This window comes from Helianthus annuus, chromosome 16 (genome assembly GCF_002127325.2).
Source record: "Helianthus annuus cultivar XRQ/B chromosome 16, HanXRQr2.0-SUNRISE, whole genome shotgun sequence".
Lineage (NCBI taxonomy): Eukaryota > Viridiplantae > Streptophyta > Magnoliopsida > Asterales > Asteraceae > Helianthus > Helianthus annuus.
Window position 1 is genome coordinate 14,167,927 of NC_035448.2, and position 25,756 is coordinate 14,193,682.

Here is a 25,756-nt window from a genome sequence, read left to right on the forward strand (position 1 = left end):
ATTGTTCAACAAACAAACAAAACATAAACACAGTTTAAGGACTGTGACTTGTCCAGGAAAGAGTCACATTCCCTAAACCCCGGATGACCTCGGAAACTAGTGCAGCGGGAAAATGTGCCATACCGTGCCAGATCCTTTAATTCCCTGAAATATATGTAAGTTGAAAAATCAACAATAATGTTGAGCGAGTTCATGTGTAAGTGAGTAAATAAACCTTTGTATTTATCAAAATCCTGGTATGTAGCAAATAAGGAAAAAGAGATCACCAATGGTTTGCAAGGCCATTGATATGTGTGAAATGCAAGTAGGAAGGCTCAAACCTAGCAGATTTATGCGTCGGGTACAAAGTCATCCCGAGGTCCGTTATGCTGGGCCTGGGACTGGGCTCGCTACACCCAAATAGATCTATCGCTCCTGCCCCTCGGTCCTACCCTGAGGATTAATGACCTCAAGTTTCCGCCTACCCATTCACATGATCTAAAGTAGTAACCCTCCTTACGCTAACCATACCATGTATAAAATATTCATAATCAAAGTAACATGTATTTCACCCCCGCAGCTTAGAAAACTGAAAACAGTTAAGAGAAAAGGGGGACATGAACTCACAGTCGGTGCGTCTCTACCAAGTACTCCAAATCAGGCAGCTGTGCAACGACCTACATGTGCTAACTCTATTAGACGGACGGCCGTGCCTTAGCTTTATAGTTTAAGTTTTTGGGAAATAGTTAGACAACTATTTCGGGTTTACTTTTCGTATATACTTGGTAGTTAATCTCCTTCCCAAGGATGGGGGATTTAATACATGTGCGTTCGAATTATATCATTAAGTCTCACTTAATATATATTTATTTCTAATTCCAAAATATAAATATTTTCCTCAAAAATATTATATTTTCCTTTCACATAATCTTCCCCAAAAATAATACGTTGATAAAATACGCGTTCGTATTATTTTGGATCTGTTAACGTTCGAAAATATTATTTTTACTCTAAAAATAATATTTATGTATTTTCACAAAATAATCATAAACAAAGTTGTGAAAATATATTTACCAAATATATATATTTATCACGTTTAGTTTTTGTGAAAATCCCACCTCCGAATATTTAGTAAATAAAGTCATGGCGAAATTTATATTTCGAAAACATGTCAAAAATAATTCTAACACTTGTAGTGTAAATAATTCTAAGTGTTAGGTTTTTAGAAAAATTTCGCCAGAGTTTCCTCTGTAACTGGAGGTGGCCACGCTTTCAAGCGTATCATTTTCTTTTACTAAATCAATTTCAACAACTTCTTTAATCAATCAAACAATTTCCGACACAACGAACTAGTCGACAAGTATGTAAATCGCATAATCACATGAACTTGTAGTTTTTCTAAAACTTATAGCGTACGTCTCCTTACATTTAGTGGATCTTCATATAAAGTAATGTGATCTCGTAAAAACCTCGTTTTTAAAGTAAATCCGTCTTTACAACTTCCCGTCATCTTTTACAAAGATTGTTATTTTGTCGAAACTTTTCATTTCACAAGTGTTTACACACTTGTGGTTTATAAAAATCATGCTTGTTAGTGTAAGATTCATTTTTAGAAAACGTGATTTCCTTGACGCTTGGTCCTTTGAAAATACCACTTGCAGATACGTAGATCTGCTAGTTTTAAACACTATTCCACAAGTAAAACATTTTTACACAAGTTCATGATTCGCGTGTGGTAGAGTTTCACCTTTTAACCCTTGTTCTATTCATAACAACCTTATGTCATGATTCGTGATCATGACCAAACCGGGTTAAGTGATGATCCGAGCTACCACAACATAGATCGGGTCTAAATAATCACAACTTTCAATTACTACAACCTTTACACAACTAGTGAGCTTTTAACCATCATTTTTCATGTTTTTAGTAGACTTTAATGCACCCTTTTGTAAGATTCCGAGTTTTAACCGTTACACCACATATTAACCGCTTTAGATTAGTTCAAGATAGTGTTTTAAGCATCATACCTCTAGCTCGAGGCTAGGGAAGAATCTATGCGCAAATGAGGTGGATAAAAGCTAGAGAAAGAGGTCCTTCGAGCTTCGAGTGCACCAAGCTTCCTAATACGTGACCCTTGATGTTTGTATGACCTTGGAATGGAATGATCAAAACTCGAAAATGGTTGTAGAGGAGGGGGATGTTCGGCCGAGAGTTAGAGAGCAAGAGAGGAGAGTTTGGATGGTGAAGTGTGTTGTGATTATCCTTATGTGCACTAACTTGTTCTTATAGACAATGGTGAAATCAAAGACCAATGGATCATGTGTCCTCTTGATATGAGACACAATGAAATATTATAATAAAAAATGGTACAAGACTTGGTCACATAGTGACCGATCGGCCCAAGGGGGGGGGTCTTGGTTGCATTCTAACCACTAGTTAGGTTACTTAGTTAAGTTAAATAGGTTGGTTAAGTAGTTAACTTGGTTAGTGGTGTGATATGTTTTAAAGCGGGTGTTAGGGTATTGAGGGACCCTAACTGGCTCAGAAAAAGATCAATAATGTTGATGGCAATATTTTCATGTTCCGGGTAAAGTCCGGTTGTTCGGTTGGATAGTAATCCGTTAAAGCGCTTAATAAAGCTTTAAAGTGTCGTTAATGCCCTTTTTAGTGACACAACTTATTCCCGACTGTCACACCCCGATTTCCACGTGTATCACCGGTGGGCCCGGTGGGGGATTACCGTGACGTAGTTGGCAACAATATAGTCAAACCACACAATTTTATAAATGCACAGCGGAAGCTTTAAAGATAAATATATACTTCAACCTCTGGTGGTAATATCAAATATATTACAGAAGTCGAATGTATCCACAGCGGATCAAAATAATAAAATATTGTTCATTTAGATACGGCATCGAGTTTGCGAGACTATTCGTGATGCTTAGGAAGCTAATACCAGCCAATTTCGTATAGTACCTGCACTTAATCTTTTTGGGGAAAATACGTCAGTTTACACTGGTAAATACATTCAACTAACACATTTGAAAATGTTTATTAAAATTGATTTGAATGCACAAGGCACAAACTCTTTTATAACTTGGGAAAATTATTAAAATCTTGTGAACGTATTACATGTTCTTTTATGCGTTCAGTAGCCCGGGTCGTGCCGGGTTAAAGATTAATAGACACACCACATTGCGTAAAACCGTAGTATAGAAACCAACGGCTACGTCTTTTAATTAAATGTCGACAATATATACCGGGTGTACGCCTACACCGGGATGTCGATGGTCGTGGCCATTTCGTAAAATGATGCCAAGGATATCCGGGACAACGGTCATTAACCCCCCAAAGGCTTTTAAGAAACAAAACTGTTTAAATGAGCCGTTCATAATATTTAATTAACCACCTAAGCGATGGAAGATATGATGCTCAATCAAGCGGTATTATTATACCGTATCCCAAGCCCGTATAGGGGAAATAAGTTAAAAGTATTTACCTTTGCAAGTATATTCCTTAATTTGATTAAATCACCGATAGCTTTTACTGGGGCTCCTAATCTGGAACGAAGGTTTTAATTAACCTCTTAGAATCCTAACGGGTCTTTATATTAGCCGTAGCCTAGACCGATTGGTTCCGATATATATATATGGTTTAATCGCGTGAAAGGCGAAAACCGAGAATGGAATGTGATTCTGCCCCAAACAAGTTCAGAGACTTGTTTTATATGGGTTCAATGTTCACACTCTGTATTTTGGGGTCAAAATAATATAGTTTGACCCGTATCGGCTAATTTATGAAAACTAGTTTCATAAGCCGAACCGTGCGCGCAATAGGCGAAACGGTTAACCATGAGAGTCTTACGCTTATTTCCTAAGTCAATATGCCTTAAAGAGGTTGTGGCATCAGTAGGATACCTTCCGTGATGCCCGTAACGAGTTTAAGTTAATCTTACGCCCCGTAGGGGTTTTCCGGTCATTTTAAAGACTTTTAAAGAGCTTTTCGAGTTCTACAGGAAATCTGAGTTTCCCGAACAGTTTATAAAGTCTAAAATACTTTATTTATTATTTAAAATCAGTAGCAACTGGAATCGGGTCAAAAGACCTTGTAGAACTCAAGTTTTGGCCGAAAAGGGCATATTCGGTATTTACCGAACCGTAGCCATAACCGCAGGTTATGAGCAAGGTAAAAATTATTAAAAATCTTTAAAATTCCAAAAATATTATTTTATAACAGTGGGTAAAAGTTTTGGTGACGAAATCTTGGTTTAGATGGGCGTTATGCTAATTGCGCCGTTTATTACAAAAGTTTACTTTAATCGCGCTATTTAGCATAACTCTCATTCTAGACCTCGGATTGGCGTGAAACTTTAAGGACATGCTTATAATTTAGTAAGCAAGGTTATGGTCCGTTCACGTGTCCGAAATACTCGTTTTATTTTATAAAGGCCGTTACGGTCAACTTTTAGGCGATTAACGGAATTGCGTAAAAGACTCGGACAAATCATGAACCGGTCACAGAGGCTTATACCACCATGTAACCTGGTCCTAAGAGAGTCCTAAGGCATATCTATACCTCACTAAAACGGGTCAGAACTGAAGTCAAAGCAAAAGTCAAACTTTTGCGACATTCGGCTCCGAACCGGGTCAATATAGCAAATGGTCGATTCAAACGAGCGTAAACAAGTTTATATACTTAATATCATGTTTTATGAGTGTCAAAACAGGTTTCATAACATATACATTACAGATTATGTATAAAACGGCAAAATAGCTTTCTGTTGACTTTTTAAGTGCACGTTTGACTCGACATTTGACATAGTTAGAGTGGTGATCAGAGGGAACCCTTTTAGAGGTTTATTACCCACATTAATACCAACTCATAACTACCTTTGATTCGTCATAAGACTGAACTATCTCAGATTTATTTTAAAGTCAAACTGTATTTACGACGGTTTGGTTTCTAGTGATTTTCTAAGCATAAATTGAACTACAAAGGATCTAATGAACTTACAGAAGTTAAGACTTGCTTAGAGAGCAATGAAGAACACTTGAGAGCCTTTAGAATGACCAGAGAAGTGTTGTTGTGTTGTGATGAAAGTTATGAACACAAGTGTGCTATTTATAGCCAAAGTCAAGGTCCAAGATCATCACACAACACCCTACAACTGATCATGGATGGTTGGCATGTGTCCTAGAGGGTTATGGGTCGAGTAGGGGGCGCCCATGCTTCATTAATTGATGTTTTGATCGTTCACAAGCTCAAAAGGCATAAAAATACAAGGTTTATGCATCTGGGCGTCCCACGCGACCCGCATGGGAGTTTCCATGCATTTGTACGCGGGTCGCCTGAGATTCAAACTTCAGGCGCGTAAAGGAGGTGGCTCGCGGCCCGCCTCAACTTAGGCCAAAACATCACGCGGGTCGCGAGAGGCCTGTTTTTCAGGTTTTTAAAATCTTTTATAATCATTACGAAATCCTGGTAATTAATAACGAAATCTTTCGTAATTATTAACCTGACCTTTCGGGTTTGAAGGGGTAACTTTGCGGTTTGGCCCTCGGTTAATTACAATTAAGAGCCTTGTGTTATTTACCCGCATTATTAAGTCCCCAGTTAATTTATTAATTATTCGGAAAGCCTTAACTTTCACTGTTGACGCTTTTAACCCTTCTCATACGAATTCGATCATAACTTTCTCGTTTTAAAACGGAACTTCGCCGAATTTATACAGTATATTCTAGTGAGCGTATAATACTGTTACAAAGCCTCGGGAGCGTTAAAGGGTCACTCAGAGGTATAATTAAACATGTTGACACGGTTAACCCCTGTAGCTTGTAATCTCTCACTTTCTTCCGCGTTTCGCTTCCGTACGATCCATGATTCATTCGTTTGAAGGTACAAGCACCATTTAGGGTTACCATACAGTATATTTACCCTTTGTTGACATTTATAACCCTCGAATTTACATACTTTCAAGGTTTGTCAAAATTAGTCCTTTATTTAATATCAATGCCACGTGTAAACTAATGACACGTGTTAACACATTATTGGACACAAAAATTCGAGGTGTTACATCCTCACCCCCTTAAAATAAATCTCGGCCCGAGATTTACTCAAATAAATAGGGGTACTTTTCTTTCATTGTGGCTTCGACTTCCCACGTATATTCGGGACCTCTACGAGCATCCCATTTGACCTATACAATCGGTACGTGCTTTCTTCGAAGCTTTTTCACCTGTCGATCTTCAATCGACAAAGGTTTTTCTACAAACTTTAAGCTCTCATCTATATGCACATCTGTGTGTGGAATCACCAATGATTCATCGGCGAAACACTTTTTGAGATTGCAGATGTGGAACACATTGTGAATACCATTGAGCTCTTCAGGCAAGTTCAACTTGTAGGCAACTGACCCGACACGTTCAATGACCTCAAAAGGTCCTATGTACCTCGGACTCAGTTTGCCCTTCTTGCCGAAACGCATCACCCCCTTCCAGGGTGATACCTTAAGCTGTAGGATCGGACTTCGACCTAAATGAGTCGTTCGGAAGAGCTCAAATCCGTTTCAGCGGCGGAAACAAAGAAACGGACGTATACACAGCTTGTTTCACACTTTAATCCTCTTATATATTGATATAACAACGATTACAGTAAGAGGAAATACCGGCAGCACCTCGGTATCAGTTTCGAACTCTCTTCCGAATGAACTCAACAATGAACCTATATATACTATTTAGGAACCGCTCCAAATGACAGGCCATAAAGGCGGTTCCAACATGTCACAAACGCGATTCTAATATTTGACATAAAAGCGGTTCCATCATGTTGTCGTAAAGGCGATCTGACAAGCTGCCAAATACACGATCCAATTTTGTCTTCACACAAACTCTTGTCATTTGTCCTTTGATTGGTGATATCTCATTGGTCCTCAACATGGTGATCTTTCATTGGACCCTCATATGGTCCAATCAAAACTATCCATGATTTCACAATTGTTCTTTTGAGAACTTTCAAGACTTGTTGTGAAGCATGATTTAAACGGCCACTTTTGAAATATTTGAATGATGACATCACTTGTGATGTCACCTAGGTGATGTCACTCGTGATGTCATCCCCGATCAGATCCGCACCGAGACTGAGACTCGATATTAAGACGTAGTCGACAGATGACTGCACCAACAGACTCCCCCTCAGATGTTGACGAGTCTAAAGTGTCGAGTCTTCAACGACTTCAGTCTTTCTCACAGTCTTTGGACTTCTCTCTCTATCTTCAGAATCTTCAGGCTCCCCCTTTCGTCAAGCTTCCGTGCTTTTGGGATCGACACCTGGCTTTGCGTATCAACAGATTGAATGTTGACAGAATCTTCAGTGAGAGTCTTCAACATGACATTCTCGGATATAGTTCGGTCTTCTTCAGGAATTCTGCCTGGATCTAACTTTCTTTGGCTATAACCTTCATCAGACTCCCCCTATCACTCTGCTAGGATAGTTGTCTGGGATTTTGTTACCCATCGAAATTATCTCCTGGCTTCTCTCTGTTCAGTTCATCATCTCTGGTTCTGATATATCTCCTGGCTATCTGTAGCAACAGGATCAGAAACCTGCAAAACTCAACCACTCTATCACAAAACAGAATAATTGTGATTCAATTTAATGAATCAACTTAATCATGTGATACCGTTTTCAATTAACCACTGCTTCACAAATTTGAAACATTTCAATTACTGATTCAACCTACTGAATCATTTTAAACATCTCAAATGTCTTAACCAACCTGTATGTTCATCAAGTTTAGCCTTTGAGATTTCGAAAATCAGCTCTTCACCATCAGTTGTCGAAAATCTTTTTGGATTTTTGAAAATATGAAACATAACTGCAAAGACAAAAAATTAAATGCAAAACAAACATATTTTTGTGAGTTTGTGCAAGAGGATCATATCAGTTTTTGAGACACGTCACGAGCACCGTTAAGCTTCTAATCGTTTTCAGTTCTAAACGGTTCACGTAGATTGACGATATAATTGTCCTCTTAAATTTTCATACAATTTTCAATCTATTCAGGATACTTATTTAGGTATTTTATGAACTTAGTTCAATTCATGTGTCCCACCTCTTGAATATACTCCCGTATCCAGAATCCCAATATTCAGTCTTACAGGTATGAACACTACAATGATGTCTGTACATAAATTAGGGGAAAGATGCGAGAACTGAGGGATCTCAGGTCAGAACTTCCGTTCAGCAGAGAGATATCAGCTTCGACTTAGCAGTGTGTCCCCTTTAGAGGATCTTTTCAGCTACAACAGATGATTATCAATTTTATTGTCTAATCAACTGAGGGCTTTATGCTATATTTCAAGCATTTTGTGGAAAGTATTAGCCAAGGACTAGGTCAGAACTACCGTTCAGCAGAAGTCCCGGAATAATACCCCAGACATCATAGAGTATTAACACCTAGTATATCAGAATACGAGACCTTTCAAACGAGATTTCAGGGGTTACCTATATATCCAAGTAGTGTTCCCCACGAATTTCACAAGTTTGAAATTTTAGGTTTATATCCCAAATAAATCTACTAAATGTACAAAAACCTATCGTCACATCATGAGTGAGACCGTTTATCACATTTTACATTACATTTCTTTAGCATGCTGTGATAGTCCACTGATTTACTATCATTTCCTCTTTTTCACAACAAAACTCATTTTTGACTTTTTCGATGTTTTTGACTTTTTCAAATTTTCTAATTTTTTTAACATTTTTCTCCCCCTAAAATCAAAATATGTTTCAATTTTGATTTTCTGAGAAAATTTGAAACAAACTGTACAAAGTTGACAACTTGATGAGAATCACTTCAATTCTCCATCCACCTGGCATAAACAATCAGAACTCCCCCTCACAACAAACTATTTTCCCATTGTGATTTCAAAACACTTAAGTTTGTTTTAATCAAAATGGCTTTTCCGGAAAACTTAGTTTGTTTACCAAACAGTTTAGGTACGGGGTTACTTCATCATCTTGTTTTCTACACAAAAATAGGAAAATCCAAGTACAAGTTAATGTCCTTGATTTACCATATGCAGTCCAGAATCCTCTGTACCACTTGTAAAACATTCACAAAGACAACCAAACCTCTTTACCGTTTGCATGATTGACGTTACCGAATAAAATTCAAGAAAGATGCCGATTCATGATCCACGATACCATCTTGGGATCTCCGGCAATTCCTGCAAAATCTTCAAACACAGATTTAAAAAGATGCCGATTCATGCTCCACTCTTACAAACCTGGGAGCTCCGGCAAGTCAGGTTTTTCTATTTGAAAAGTTTCACCCAAGCCTGACCAGCCTTGGGTGATTTTGAATTCTTATTCAACAATGGTGGAAAATTTTTCTCATCCATTGTTAAACTAGAATTCTCGACCTTTACCTCAACACATGGCTCCTCTGGCTTTAACATTCCAGAATCATTGCCTGAATGTGGCTTGTCTGACTGTAATGAATCAGATTCATCGCCGACATGTGGCTCCTTTGTTTTTGAAGAAACAGATTCATCGCCAGGAAGTGAAAACTTCACTTTCTTCTTTTTCTCCTCTTTTGTCCCCAGATTTGTATCTGATGAATTCTTTTTGCTTGTCTTTGCAACTGAGGGAGTAGATTCATCAGAACTGTTATTCTGTTTGTCTCGTGAACCCGAGGACAAAATCTTTTCGAGATATTCTCTCGCTTTCTTTCTCTTTTTCCTCAGTCGGTCTTTCTGCCCCTGAGAAAGCTTCACTTTCTTTTCCTGAATTGACTGTTCTTTGACGTTTTGACCCGAAGCTTTCAATTCTTTGGGCTTGACAACGACTGGTATCTTCTTTGCCATTTTCTGAGAATTAGCCCTCAATCTGTCATTCGATCTTCTTGGGCAATCTCTGGCAATGTGACCTTTGATATTGCAATTATAGCACCTCCTGGTCTCATAACTCCAGTATTGGCAGTTAACAGCAATATGCCCCTGATATCCACAGCTGTAGCACACCCTGTTATCATACCAGTTACCACCTTTTTCACACCAAATGCTCAGATCATAGCATTGTCTGGCTTGGTGATATTCCTTCCTCAAATGTGCTGGTTTTGACGCTTTTGCACTGTGGTTTGTTCTGCACATAACAAATTTTGAATTTTCATTTTCTATTTTTTGTAATTTTTTCTTTTGATTGGATGATCGTACTGATGAGTTTTTTCTTTCATTTTTAAAGTTTTGATTCTGTTTTACAATCTTCTTCACAGGTTTTTGCTTAGAGCATTCACCTTTTTCAGTTGATTGCAGAACAGTTTTCTGAAATTTTTCTTTCAACTTTAAAAACAATTTTTGTTTTTCTTTCTTAACATTTTCATCATCAGACTCTGTCACAGACTCATCTGCTGAATAAAATTTCTCATTTTCCTCATCAGTTTTATCATCACAATCTTTGACTTTGACTTTGTCAACGTTTGTAGCCTTTTCACTCATCGGAACTGAATTGATCGGTTTTGGACAAGGAATATTCAACTTGTCAGATTTAGTCGCAAAACTGATCAATTTCTTCTCAAGTTTATCTATCTTGGTCCTGGAATTCTTAGCTTCTTCCTCAAGCTGAGATATTCTCTCAAGATGAGACTTGATGGAATTGTCATTCTCAACCTTCAAACTTTCAAGAACAGACTTTTCATTTATCAAAATTTTGATCTGTTCCTGAAATTTTGATTCATTGGCTTTTAGATTCTTGTTTTCAAGCTTTATCCAGAAATCCTCATCTTCTGACGATTTCTTTTTGCTTTCAAGCTCTTTCACTAACTCTTTGATTCTCTTTTGAGCGCTTTCACCTTCTTTTTCAAGTTCGACAATCTTCTGAAGATGGGAATTTATCATCTTTTGTTTTTCAATGTTGTTTTTACTAAACACATTTTTCCCATCTTCAAGAATTTTCACTTGCCCCTCAAATTCTTGATATTTCAAAGTCAAACTGTTAAAATCAATCAACAGTTTGTCATTTTCTGCTTTCAACTTCTCACAATCTTTTTCCAGAAAAAGAATCTGGTTTTCAGCAACGTGCTTCTCGTCTTTCAACTTTTTGACTTCAGATGCCAAACTTGCCATGTCTTTCACGAGTTTGTCATTGTCAGTCTTAAAGTTGTCACACTTAGAGCACACTGTTTCATTCTTCACCGATTCTTCAGCTTTTGAAGTTTCTTCTTCCTTTGCTATCAATGTACCTACACAAAACAATTTAACGAAATCAAAAGGATTTCCATTATTATCAATATAACAACCTCGTTTGAAATCGTATTTCAGCACATGTTTTGCCCTGATACATTTAGTAACCCTTTTGTGCATCTCTTCAATCACATCTGAACTTAGATCTAGCACATTATATTCCAAAACCTTGATCAAATCTTTCTTTTTCTTTCTGGTTTCAAGTTCATGAGTTTGAAGTTTGCTGATGAATTGATTTAGAGGTAATTTTGACAAATTTGAGTTCTCCCTTAAATTCTTCAAACATTCACCCCATTCAATCGGTAATGCATCTGCAAATTTCTCCAATTTTTCAGCATTTGACGGGTATATCTCATGATCTTTCATATAACTCAATAAAACACTATATCTGTCTTTAAGATCATCCAACGTTTCGTCTTTCAGACACACGAAATATTTGAACCTTTTTGCCCATCCATCTTTGCTCACTTTTCTATAACCCTCATCTAGATATCCGTGATGCCAATCATTAAATCTTTCGAAATAATAATTCTCCTGTTCATCAAACACCATTGCCAAGTTTCTTTTTCGGATATTCGATGTTAAAAAAAATAACCTCCTTTAATCTTGATTGGGTCACTTGGGCGGTGGGCTTAGATTGGTTAGATTGGGCGGTGGAGTGGGCCTTTAAGAGGGCGGTGGATTATGGCATGCAACAATGTACTTAAAAGTATTGGGTGAATGGGCTTTGATTGGGCAGATTAGGCGGCAACTGTTTATGGGCGGCAACTTATAGTGGGTTATTTGATCAATGAGGCGGTGGTTTTTAAAAGGTGCACATGGGATTGAATCTCAAGTCTAAAGGAGGCGGTGGTATTTAGCCTTTTGACACGATTTAAAACTGTTTTTAATTTTTTTATATTTCCGATTGTTCACATGCAAATGGACGGTGCTAGATGATGGCTGGTTATTGGGCCGACAACATTAATTCATGGTAACACGTGACGACATGCAATCACTTTGAGCGGTGCACACAAAACCTGTCACTTTGAGCGATTCCAGATGAAGTCTTATGAGCGGTTCTCAAATATCAAATAAGCGGTTCTCAATTGTTACCCAATGAGCGGTTCAAGATATTCCTATGAGCGGTTCACAAACGGTGGGATCGCTTTTTCAACATCTTGTCAGTTCGCTTATATGGTCAGAATGTCAAACCGCTTTTATGACAACTTAATGGATCGCTTATTCGGTTTTTTACATGAACCGCTTTTGAGGCAATGTATTTCGAGCGGTTCCAGACAATATTTCGAGCGGTTCCAGAAATGACGTCAGCAAACACGAACCGCTTTTAGAGCGAAAATTCAATTTTAATCACTTTTAAGCCGAATTAAGGTCTGAAAATTTCCAGGTTTTGTTAAGTCATGATTCCGCACACAATATGTAAATTTGAAGCGATTTTGACCGTAAAAAGTTGCGTTTCTCGAAAAAGAAAGGTGTAGAAGCAGAAAAAGTGATGAACACGAGCTGTATATGCGAGATCTCCTCCTCCTTGGCTCTGATACCAATTGTAGGATCGGACTTCGACCTAAATGAGTCGTTCGGAAGAGCTCAAATCCGTTTCAGCGGCGGAAACAAAGAAACGGACGTATACACAGCTTGTTTCATACTTTAATCCTCTTATATATTGATATAACAGCGATTACAGTAAGAGGAAATACCGGCAGCACCTCGGTATCAGTTTCGAACTCTCTTCCAAATGAACTCAACAATGAACCTATATATACTATTTAGGAACCGCTCCAAATGACAGGCCATAAAGGCGGTTCCAACATGTCATAAACACGATTCTAATATTTGACATAAAAGCGGTTCCATCATGTTGTCGTAAAGGCGATCTGACAAGCTGCCAAATACACGATCCAATTTTGTCTTCACACAAACTCTTGTCATTTGTCCTTTGATTGGTGATATCTCATTGGTCCTCAACATGGTGATCTTTCATTGGACCCTCATATGGTCCAATCAAAACTATCCATGATTTCACAATTGTTCTTTTGAGAACTTTCAAGACTTGTTGTGAAGCATGATTTAAACGGCCACTTTTGAAATATTTGAATGATGACATCACTTGTGATGTCACCTAGGTGATGTCACTCGTGATGTCATCCCCGATCAGATCCGCACCGAGACTGAGACTCGATATTAAGACGTAGTCGACAGATGACTGCACCAACATAAGCAACACTTTTCACCTACTTCGAAGTGAAGATCCTTACGTTTCGGATCAGCGTAGCTTTTCTGCCTATCGCGGGCAGCCTTGAGACGTTCCCGGATCTGGACAATCTTGTCCGTTATCTAGAAAACAATCTCTGGTCCTGATAATTGGACCTCTCCTACTTCCGCCCAACAAACAGGCGATCTACATTTCCTACCGTATAATGCCTCGAAAGGCGCAGCCTTTATGCTGGTATGGTAGCTATTATTGTAGGAGAATTCGATTAGGGGTAGGTTCTTATCCCAGTTACCACCTAAATCGATTGCACACGCGCGTAGCATGTCTTCTAACGTTTGAATGGTACGCTCACTCTGACCGTCCGTCTGTGGATGGTAAGCCGTACTGAAGTTCAAACGCGTGCCCAAAGATTGCTGGAAACTCTTCTAGAAATGTGACGTGTATCTAGTATCCCGGTCGGAGATAATAGACACAGGTATGCCGTGTAAGGCTACAATCTTATCAACATAAAGTTGGGCTAACATATCGGAGCTATGCGTCTCCTTGATGGGTAGAAAATGAGCTGATTTAGTCAGCCTATCGACTATGACCCATATTGTATCGTTTCCTTTCCTGGTCTTGGGTAACTTGGTTATGAAGTCCATAGTTACGCATTCCCACTTCCACTCGGGAAGCTCAGGCTGTTGTAGCAAGCCAGACGGCTTTTGGTGCTCGGCTTTGACTTGAGCACAAGTCAAGCACTTTGCTACATGGGCGGCCACAGACTTTTTCAAGCCTATCCACCAATAGTTTGCCTTTAAATCTTGATACATCTTGTCTGCACCAGGATGGACAGAATATTTGGAACTATGGGCTTCCTGGAGGATAACATCTCGTAGTCCTCCATAAATCGGAACCCATATACGTTCGTTCAGTCTAAGGATTCCATCCTTGCTAAGAGTCAACTGTTCTTCAGTTACTCCTAACTTTTCATTAGGATAATTAGCTTCCAACACAGCCTCTCGCTGTGCAGCTAATATCCTTTCAATTAAATTGTTCTTGACTTCAATGCTCTTGGCATTGATTCGAATAGGTTTTACCCTTTCTTTCCTGCTCAAGGCATCAGCGACTACATTCGCCTTGCCGGGATGGTACCTGATCTCACAATCATAGTCATTCAAGGTCTCCATCCAACGGCGCTGCCTCATGTTCAACTCTTTCTGATTGAACAGGTGCTGAAGGCTTTTGTGATCAGAATAAATCACAAATTTAATACCATAAAGGTAATGCCTCCATAATTTCAGTGCAAATACAACGGCACCCAACTCCAAGTCATGGGTGGTGTAGTTCTTTTCATGCACCTTTAGTTGTCTTGAAGCATAGGCAATCACCTTGCCTTTCTGCATAAGCACACACCCCATGCCTGTGTGTGATGCATCGCAGTAAACTACGAATTCATCTGTACCTTCAGGTAGTGTCAACACAGATGCGTTGCTTAGCTTCTACTTCAGAATTTTGAAGGACTCTTGCTGCTTTGGGCCCCAAATAAACTTTTTCTTCTTCTTGGTTAGGGAGGTTAAGGGTGCAGCAATCCTTGAAAATTTTTCAATAAACCTCCTGTAGTATCCTGCTAATCCCAGGAAACTATGAATTTCGGTAGGCGTCTTTGGCTCTTGCCAGTTCATGACCGCCTCTACCTTAGCGGGATCCACTTGGATACCACGCTCACTCACAACGTGACCTAAAAACTGAACCTCTCGTAGCCAGAATTCACATTTCGAGAATTTGGCGTAGAGTTTCTCATGCTGTAGTAATTCGAGAATGCAACGGAGGTGCTTCTCGTGGTCAGCTTGGTTCTTGGAATATATAAGGATATCGTCGATGAAGACTATGACAAATTTGTCCAAATACGGCTTGCAGACGCGATTCATGAGATCCATGAACGCAGCCGGTGCATTTGTGAGCCCAAAAGGCATCACTAGGAACTCGTAATGACCATAGCGAGTCCTAAATGCTGTCTTATGTACATCTTCATCTCTGACCCTTAGCTGATGATAGCCCGACCTTAAGTCGATCTTTGAGAAATAGCTTGCTCCTTGCAGCTGATCGAACAGATCGTCGATCCTTGGCAAAGGATATCTATTCTTTATGGTAACTTTGTTTAGCTCTCGGTAATCGACACACAACCGCATCGGTCCGTCCTTCTTCTTTACAAATAGGACAGGTGCTCCCTAGGGAGACGAACTAGGTCTGATAAAACCTTTTGCCAACAGTTCATCCAACTGGATTCTTAGTTCCTTCATTTCAGTAGGAGCTAGCCTGTAAGGTGCTCTTGCTATCGGAGCTGCTCCAGGAATGATATCTATTCTGAATTCCACTTGTCTATCTGGTGGCAAACCAGGTAGTTCTTCAGGAAAAACCTCGGGATATTCAGAAATGACAGGAAGATCCTCGATCTTCGGCTTAGGTTCTTCAATTATCACCTGAGCCATATAAATTACACAGCCTCTATTCAAACACCTAGAAGCTTTGAGCATAGATACGTCCTCGGGCAATCCGTACTGCGTATCTCCTCGAATGGTAAGCGATTCACCACTCGGAGTCTTTAATACTATGTGCCTCTTGCCGCAAATGATTTGAGCCTGATTACGGGATAACCAGTCCATGCCTAGAACAATGTCGAAACCCGCTAGTTTGAAGGGAAGTAGAGATAGAGGAAAAGAATGGTTCTTAATGGACATTTCACATCCCTCTAGAACAGTGGAGACGGTTTCTATCGTGCCGTCTGCTAACTCTACCTCGTATTTCATATCTAGGGTTTTGATCGGCATGTTCAATAGTTTACTAAACTTTTGGTCTACAAAGGACTTATCAGCGCCAGAATCGAAAAGTACTCTTGCAAATATATTATTTACGAGAAAAGAACCTGTAAGCACATTGTCGTTCTGTACTGCCTCCTTTGCATCCATGCGGAAGACTCTCGCGTTTGTCTTCTTGGTCTCCTCCGCCTTCCTGGCGTTCTTAGGGCAGTTACTCTTGATATGCCCCTTTTCATTGCAACCGTAGCAGGTTGCGTCCTTGATTTTCTGACAATCCACCGTCTTATGATCCTTGGACTTGCATAGTCCACAGGAGGAAGTCTTTGGCTGCGACTGTGAATTCGACGCAAACCTACATTTCCCAGAGTGGGGTTTCTTGCAGATTTTGCAATTGGGTCTTTCACCAGCCTGCCCATCTTTCTTCGTCTCTGACCCTCTTTTGCCATCACCGTTTCCACGGTGCTTCTTTCCTGACCTTCGTTAGGTATCATCCTCACGTTTCCTCTTCTCAGCCTCCTTGCTCCTTAGCGTCCTCAGACGGACAACATCCAAAGTGAGAGACAAGGAGAGGTCAGTAACTGACCTGAAGGTCGTCGGCCGAGAGGCCTTCACACTCGCCTTTATCGCAGGCTCCAAGCCCCCAATGAAACGGGCGATTCTTCTAGACTCTGGTGTCACAAGGTACGGAACCAGGCGAGACATCGTATTGAAGCTCGTCAAATAAGCCTGGCAGTCCAGGTTCGTCATCACCAGTGACACAAAGTCAGCCTCAATCTTCTCAACCTCATGCTGAGGGCAGTAGTTTTCCTTAATGAGAGCAATAAATTCCTCCCATGTCATCTTGTATAAAGCAGACTTACCTGATGCCTGCACCAACGCCCTCCACCATGCCAGGGCCTCGCCCTTAAATGACTGGGACACAAACTTCACCACATCCTTCTATGCGCACCCACTGATGTCCACAATAGTGTCCATCTCATCTAGCCAGGTGATACAATCAACAGCACCTTTCTCCCCCGTAAATTCCCGGGGCTTACAAGATACAAAATACTTGTAGGTGCAACCCTTGGCACCAGATGCATCAGTGTACTCTCGTTCACGACGAATACTATTTTCAGCTGACGAGTGATTGTCGTCATCCTTCTTGGGTTGAGAGGGTGGTTTGGAGGGTGTCTTTGGTTTGGAGAGTGGTTTTGTTACAGATCTGCTATGAGACTCAGTGTATTGACGATCAAGAGCTGCCTGAACAGCATTGTCAATTAGAGCCTTTAGCTGTGCGCCGGTCAGATGCACCTGCGCATTGTCGTAGTCATCTTCATTTGTATGGCTATTCTCTCCATTGGGATCCGCCATTGTAACTTGAATCTGCTACAGAAGATAACAAAATTTTATTCAGGAGATTATTATATAATTGTCTTTCATGACAATTTGTCAACCATGGTAACAGAGACCTTATTTGGTTAACTTATTACTCATTAAATCTTAGGATTTGAATATATCCTATTTTAGCTATATCAATAATATTGGCGGCATAAAGCCTAATCACGAGGATGTTTTATACTATTAGCCGAGATTTCAGAGAATCAAAGGCATAGAGATTTGAACCGTAGTTCTTTTATCTCTTTCTGACAGGGAGTCATAGACCACCACTGCCTTTTGCCTTTATAAGACAATTATTACGGCCCATAGGCACTACACCTCTAATCGATGTTTTAATATGGTTGGCCCGTAGGCACTACATCACTTAATGGATGATTTAATAAGATTTGGCCCGTAGGCACTACATCACTAATGGATGTTTTAATAAGATTGGCCCGTAGGCACTACATCACTAATGGATGTTTTAAATAAGGTTGGCCCGTAGGCACTACATCACTAATGGATGTTTTAATAAGATTGATCACCTTCATTGGTGATTTAACCCACGATTTATAAATCATTTAGTTGGGTTTTGAAATCCTTAAAGGATTATTGTATAAGAATGACGCGCGTGATTTTAACGAATCACATCTGCCATGATTGTTAACATGCTTGCAGCGGTTAACAGGGAATCTGAATCTTTTAATTAAGTCCTACCATCTTGGCCGGATCTTAAAAGACACCAGGCTAGGTTTCACTCGTAAGATTCTTTATTTAGGCAGATCAATTTAAAAGGAATGGTTTTGATTTATTTCATACATATTAAAACAAAACTCATAACATACATTCCATAATCTCAAATACAATCACATATTGCCCTAAATGGGTCTTTCAAATAGTACATTCCTCCATAGAGGTTTAAAAATAAGTTTCAAGTCCACGCAGGGACTAACATAAAATAAGCGTCCATGCAAGGACTAAAAGATAAGTCCACGTAGGGACTGAAATACGATAAGTGTCCACGCAGGGACTTATTTCAAAATAGAAATTAGTACAACTATTAAGGGCTAGTGGTCACGTTTCTTCTTTTTGCCCTTTAGTAGGTTCGCCATGCCTTTGAGAAATCCTCGGTGGCTCTTTTTCTCTTCCTCGAACTCTCTTTCCACACGATCTAGTCGATGGAGTATCTCTTCCTGTTCAGGAGGAGAGAAACGTGGTTGTGGCGCTTGTTGCGGAACTGGAGGTCTGGGAGGTTTGGATACCCATGAGCTGAGTAGTCCGGAGCTCCCATGTTTCCATGTGCTCCGTCAGGGTAGCGTGCATTATATCTAGCCGACACCACATATGGGTCGCGCTCATAATTGTAGTTGTAATGTGCTTGTGACGGTTCGAACGGGTTGTAAGCCGTTGGACCCGTGTAAGCAGGTATGGGTTGGTCGTACCCAAATGGTGGCGAATTTGGTGCAGCTGGTGCGGAGTTCGCCTCCTGTATTGGACTTGAAGGTCCTTCTTCTTGTAGTGGCGGATAGTGGCTACTACTAGAGTGTCGAGGGGTGCTGAAGTGGATACCCCCTCCTCCTCGTGTGGACATACGAGCATTTGTCCTCCTACGCCTTGGCGGATCAGGCATTACTGGTTGCGCCGGTGGCGGAGGTGGTGGCGTAACTGCCACAAAGCGTGAATCCTCAGAGGGATCCTGTGGGTGTCGCGGTTGTTGTGATGTCTGTTGAGGTGGTGTGTAGTACCACTCATGTCGGTCGAACAACGCTTGGAAACTGTCTGGTCCCTGATAGGGTGTGCCATGGAAGGATGACCCATCAGAGACTTCTATCGGATGCGTGGGCGTACCACGAGCAGGTTCTGTTGGATCAGTATCTTCATCCATATGGTCTTCGGAGAAGTGATCTTGTGGCCCTAATGGAACAAAGCCTGAAGGTTCCTGTATGTAGTCAGCTGGATTAAACTGACTTATGAAGTATGGAGTAGGGTCGTCGTAATTTCGGTGTGATACCGAACGTTGTAGAGGTATGAAGGAAGGTTACGGGTTGTTGGGATCATTCTCTGAATTTGGCCCAAAGGAGTGCCGGTATGATGGCGTCGAGCTGTGCGAGGTGGAATGCCTCGCAGGTTCGTAAAGGTCTCTTCGTCGTTGTGGTTCTTCGCTCCTTGTCATTGAAGGAGGTCTTGTACCAGAAGGTCCGACTTCGTGATCGTGATGAGTAACGATCTCTCCTCTGCCTCTTCTTCCCCTTCCTCTTTCTCGGAATATCACTGGCGGCATGTTTTCTGCTTTATAAAACTTTAAATACCAATAATAAAAGAAAAAGACAAAATTGGAATTACAATTCGAATTTGTCCTAAGTTCTCGTCTAGACTCAAGTATGTGCAATTGTGTCACTGAGATTAAACACAATAAGATAGTGTTTAATTCACTCAATGTTGGCTCTGATACCAACCTGTCACACCCCGATTTCCACGTGTATCACCGGTGGGCCCGGTGGGGGATTACCGTGACGTAGTTGGCAACAATATAGTCAAACCACACAATTTTATAAATGCACAGCGGAAGCTTTAAAGATAAATATATACTTCAACCTCTGGTGGTAATATCAAATATATTACAGAAGTCGAATGTATCCACAGCGGATCAAAATAATAAAATATTGTTCATTCAGATACGGCATCGAGTTTGCGAGACTATTCGTGATGCTTAGGAAGCTAATACCAGCCAATTTCGTATAGTACCTGCACTTAATCTTTTTGGGGAAAATACGTCAGTTTACACTGGTAAATACATTCAACTGACACATTTGAAAATGTTTATTAAAATTGATTTGAATGCACAAGGCACAAACTCTTTTATAACTTGGGAAAATTATTAAAATCTTGTGAACGTATTACGTGTTCTTTTATGCGTTCAGTAGCCCGGGTCGTGCCGGGTTAAAGATTAATAGACACACCACATTGCGTAAAACCGTAGTATAGAAACCAACGGCTACTCTTTTAATTAAATGTCGACAATATATACCGGGTGTACGCCTACACCGGGATGTCGATGGTCGTGGCCATTTCGTAAAATGATGCCAAGGATATCCGGGACAACGGTCATTAACCCCCCAAAGGCTTTTAAGAAACAAAACTATTTAAATGAGCCGTTCATAATATTTAATTAACCACCTAAGCGATGGAAGATATGATGCTCAATCAAGCGGTATTATTATACCGTATCCCAAGCCCGTATAGGGGAAATAAGTTAAAGGTATTTACCTTTGCAAGTATATTCCTTAATTTGATTAAATCACCGATAGCTTTTACTGGGGCTCCTAATCTGGAACGAAGGTTTTAATTAACCTCTTAGAATCCTAACGGGTCTTTATATTAGCCGTAGCCTAGACCGATTGGTTCCGATATATATATATATGGTTTAATCGCGTGAAAGGCGAAAACCGAGAATGGAATGTGATTCTGCCCCAAACAAGTTCAGAGACTTGTTTTATATGGGTTCAATGTTCACACTCTGTATTTTGGGGTCAAAATAATATAGTTTGACCTGTATCGGCTAATTTATGAAAACTAGTTTCATAAGCCGAACCGTGCGCGCAATAGGCGAAACGGTTAACCATGACAGTCTTACGCTTATTTCCTAAGTCAATATGCCTTAAAGAGGTTGTGGCATCAGTAGGATACCTTCCGTGATGCCCGTAACGAGTTTAAGTTAATCTTACGCCCCGTAGGGGTTTTCCGGTCATTTTAAAGACTTTTAAAGAGCTTTTCGAGTTCTACAGGAAATCTGAGTTTCCCGAACAGTTTATAGTCTAAAATACTTTATTTATTATTTAAAATCAGTAGCAACTAGAATCGGGTCAAAAGACCTTGTAGAACTCATGTTTTGGCCGAAAAGGGCATATTCGGTATTTACCGAACCGTAGCCATAACCGCAGGTTATGAGCAAGGTAAAAATTATTAAAAATCTTTAAAATTCCAAAAATATTATTTTATAACAGTGGGTAAAAGTTTTGGTGACGAAATCTTGGTTTAGATGGGCGTTATGCTAATTGCGCCGTTTATTACAAAAGTTTACTTTAATCGCGCTATTTAGCATAACTCTCATTCTAGACCTCGGATTGGCGTGAAACTTTAAGGACATGCTTATAATTTAGTAAGCAAGGTTATGGTCCGTTCACGTGTCCGAAATACTCGTTTTATTTTATAAAGGCCGTTACGGTCAACTTTTAGGCGATTAACGGAATTGCGTAAAAGACTCGGACAAATCATGAACCGGTCACAGAGGCTTATACCACCATGTAACCTGGTCCTAAGAGAGTCCTAAGGCATATCTATACCTCACTAAAACGGCTCAGAACTGAAGTCAAAGCAAAAGTCAAACTTTTGCGACATTCGGCTCCGAACCGGGTCAATATAGCAAATGGTCGATTCAAACGAGCGTAAACAAGTTTATATACTTAATATCATGTTTTATGAGTGTCAAAACAGGTTTCATAACATATACATTACAGATTATGTATAAAACGGCAAAATAGCTTTCTGTTGACTTTTTAAGTGCACGTTTGACTCGACATTTGACATAGTTAGAGTGGTGATCAGAGGGAACCCTTTTAGAGGTTTATTACCCACATTAATACCAACTCATAACTACCTTTGATTCGTCATAAGACTGAACCATCTCGGATTTATTTTAAAGTCAAACCGTATTTACGACGGTTTGGTTTCTAGTGATTTTCTAAGCATAAATTGAACTACAAAGGATCTAATGAACTTACAGAAGTTAAGACTTGCTTAGAGAGCAATGAAGAACACTTGAGAGCCTTTAGAATGACCAGAGAAGTGTTGTTGTGTTGTGATGAAAGTTATGAACACAAGTGTGCTATTTATAGCCAAAGTCAAGGTCCAAGATCATCACACAACACCCTACAACTGATCATGGATGGTTGGCATGTGTCCTAGAGGGTTATGGGTCGAGTAGGGGGCGCCCATGCTTCATTAATTGATGTTTTGATCGTTCACAAGCTCAAAAGGCATAAAAATACAAGGTTTCTGCATCTGGGCGTCCCACGCGACCCGCATGGGAGTTTCCATGCATTTGTACGCGGGTCGCCTGAGATTCAAACTTCAGGCGCGTAAAGGAGGTGGCTCGCGGCCCGCCTCAACTTAGGCCAAAACATCACGCGGGTCGCGAGAGGCCTGTTTTTCAGGTTTTTAAAATCTTTTATAATCATTACGAAATCCTGGTAATTAATAACGAAATCTTTCGTAATTATTAACCTGACCTTTCGGGTTTGAAGGGGTAACTTTGCGGTTTGGCCCTCGGTTAATTACAATTAAGAGCCTTGTGTTATTTACCCGCATTATTAAGTCCCCAGTTAATTTATTAATTATTCGGAAAGCCTTAACTTTCACTGTTGACGCTTTTAACCCTTCTCATACGAATTCGATCATAACTTTCTCGTTTTAAAACGGAACTTCGCCGAATTTATACAGTATATTCTAGTGAGCGTATAATACTGTTACAAAGCCTCGGGAGCGTTAAAGGGTCACTCAGAGGTATAATTAAACATGTTGACACGGTTAACCCCTGTAGCTTGTAATCTCTCACTTTCTTCCGCGTTTCGCTTCCGTACGATCCATGATTCATTCGTTTGAAGGTACAAGCACCATTTAGGGTTACCATACAGTATATTTACCCTTTGTTGACATTTATAACCCTCGAATTTACATACTTTCAAGGTTTGTCAAAATTAGTCCTTTATTTAATATCAATGCCACGTGTAAACTAATGACACGTGTTAACACATTATTGGACACAAAAATTCGAGGTGTTACATCCTCACCCCCTTAAAATAAATCTCGGCCCGAGATTTACTCAAATAAATAGGGGTACTTTTCTTTCATTGTGGCTTCGACTTCCCACGTATATTCGGGACCTCTACGAGCATCCCATTTGACCTATACAATCGGTACGTGCTTTCTTCGAAGCTTTTTCACCTGTCGATCTTCAATCGACAAAGGTTTTTCTACAAACTTTAAGCTCTCATCTATATGCACATCTGTGTGTGGAATCACCAATGATTCATCGGCGAAACACTTTTTGAGATTGCAGATGTGGAACACATTGTGAATACCATTGAGCTCTTCAGGCAAGTTCAACTTGTAGGCAACTGACCCGACACGTTCAATGACCTCAAAAGGTCCTATGTACCTCGGACTCAGTTTGCCCTTCTTGCCGAAACGCATCACCCCCTTCCAGGGTGATACCTTAAGCTGTAGGATCGGACTTCGACCTAAATGAGTCGTTCGGAAGAGCTCAAATCCGTTTCAGCGGCGGAAACAAAGAAACGGACGTATACACAGCTTGTTTCACACTTTAATCCTCTTATATATTGATATAACAACGATTACAGTAAGAGGAAATACCGGCAGCACCTCGGTATCAGTTTCGAACTCTCTTCCGAATGAACTCAACAATGAACCTATATATACTATTTAGGAACCGCTCCAAATGACAGGCCATAAAGGCGGTTCCAACATGTCACAAACGCGATTCTAATATTTGACATAAAAGCGGTTCCATCATGTTGTCGTAAAGGCGATCTGACAAGCTGCCAAATACACGATCCAATTTTGTCTTCACACAAACTCTTGTCATTTGTCCTTTGATTGGTGATATCTCATTGGTCCTCAACATGGTGATCTTTCATTGGACCCTCATATGGTCCAATCAAAACTATCCATGATTTCACAATTGTTCTTTTGAGAACTTTCAAGACTTGTTGTGAAGCATGATTTAAACGGCCACTTTTGAAATATTTGAATGATGACATCACTTGTGATGTCACCTAGGTGATGTCACTCGTGATGTCATCCCCGATCAGATCCGCACCGAGACTGAGACTCGATATTAAGACGTAGTCGACAGATGACTGCACCAACAGACTCCCCCTCAGATGTTGACGAGTCTAAAGTGTCGAGTCTTCAACGACTTCAGTCTTTCTCACAGTCTTTGGACTTCTCTCTCTATCTTCAGAATCTTCAGGCTCCCCCTTTCGTCAAGCTTCCGTGCTTTTGGGATCGACACCTGGCTTTGCGTATCAACAGATTGAATGTTGACAGAATCTTCAGTGAGAGTCTTCAACATGACATTCTCGGATATAGTTCGGTCTTCTTCAGGAATTCTGCCTGGATCTAACTTTCTTTGGCTATAACCTTCATCAGACTCCCCCTATCACTCTGCTAGGATAGTTGTCTGGGATTTTGTTACCACCATCGAAATTATCTCCTGGCTTCTCTCTGTTCAGTTCATCATCTCTGGTTCTGATATATCTCCTGGCTATCTGTAGCAACAGGATCAGAAACCTGCAAAACTCAACCACTCTATCACAAAACAGAATAATTGTGATTCAATTTAATGAATCAACTTAATCATGTGATACCGTTTTCAATTAACCACTGCTTCACAAATTTGAAACATTTCAATTACTGATTCAACCTATTGAATCATTTTAAACATCTCAAATGTCTTAACCAACCTGTATGTTCATCAAGTTTAGCCTTTGAGATTTCGAAAATCAGCTCTTCACCATCAGTTGTCGAAAATCTTTTTGGATTTTTGAAAATATGAAACATAACTGCAAAGACAAAAAATTAAATGCAAAACAAACATATTTTTGTGAGTTTGTGCAAGAGGATCATATCAGTTTTTGAGACACGTCACGAGCACCGTTAAGCTTCTAATCGTTTTCAGTTCTAAACGGTTCACGTAGATTGACGATATAATTGTCCTCTTAAATTTTCATACAATTTTCAATCTATTCAGGATACTTATTTAGGTATTTTATGAACTTAGTTCAATTCATGTGTCCCACCTCTTGAATATACTCCCGTATCCAGAATCCCAATATTCAGTCTTACAGGTATGAACACTACAATGATGTCTGTACATAAATTAGGGGAAAGATGCGAGAACTGAGGGATCTCAGGTCAGAACTTCCGTTCAGCAGAGAGATATCAGCTTCGACTTAGCAGTGTGTCCCCTTTAGAGGATCTTTTCAGCTACAACAGATGATTATCAATTTTATTGTCTAATCAACTGAGGGCTTTATGCTATATTTCAAGCATTTTGTGGAAAGTATTAGCCAAGGACTAGGTCAGAA

General features: G+C 40.0%; 1 protein-coding gene across 12 annotated transcripts in view; it reads left to right on the forward strand.

The window, feature by feature from the left end:
- The window catches only part of LOC110917927 (signal peptide peptidase-like 4), a 76,756-nt gene that overhangs the window by 1,592 nt on the left and 49,408 nt on the right, over window positions 1-25,756 (forward strand). The window lies entirely within an intron of this gene.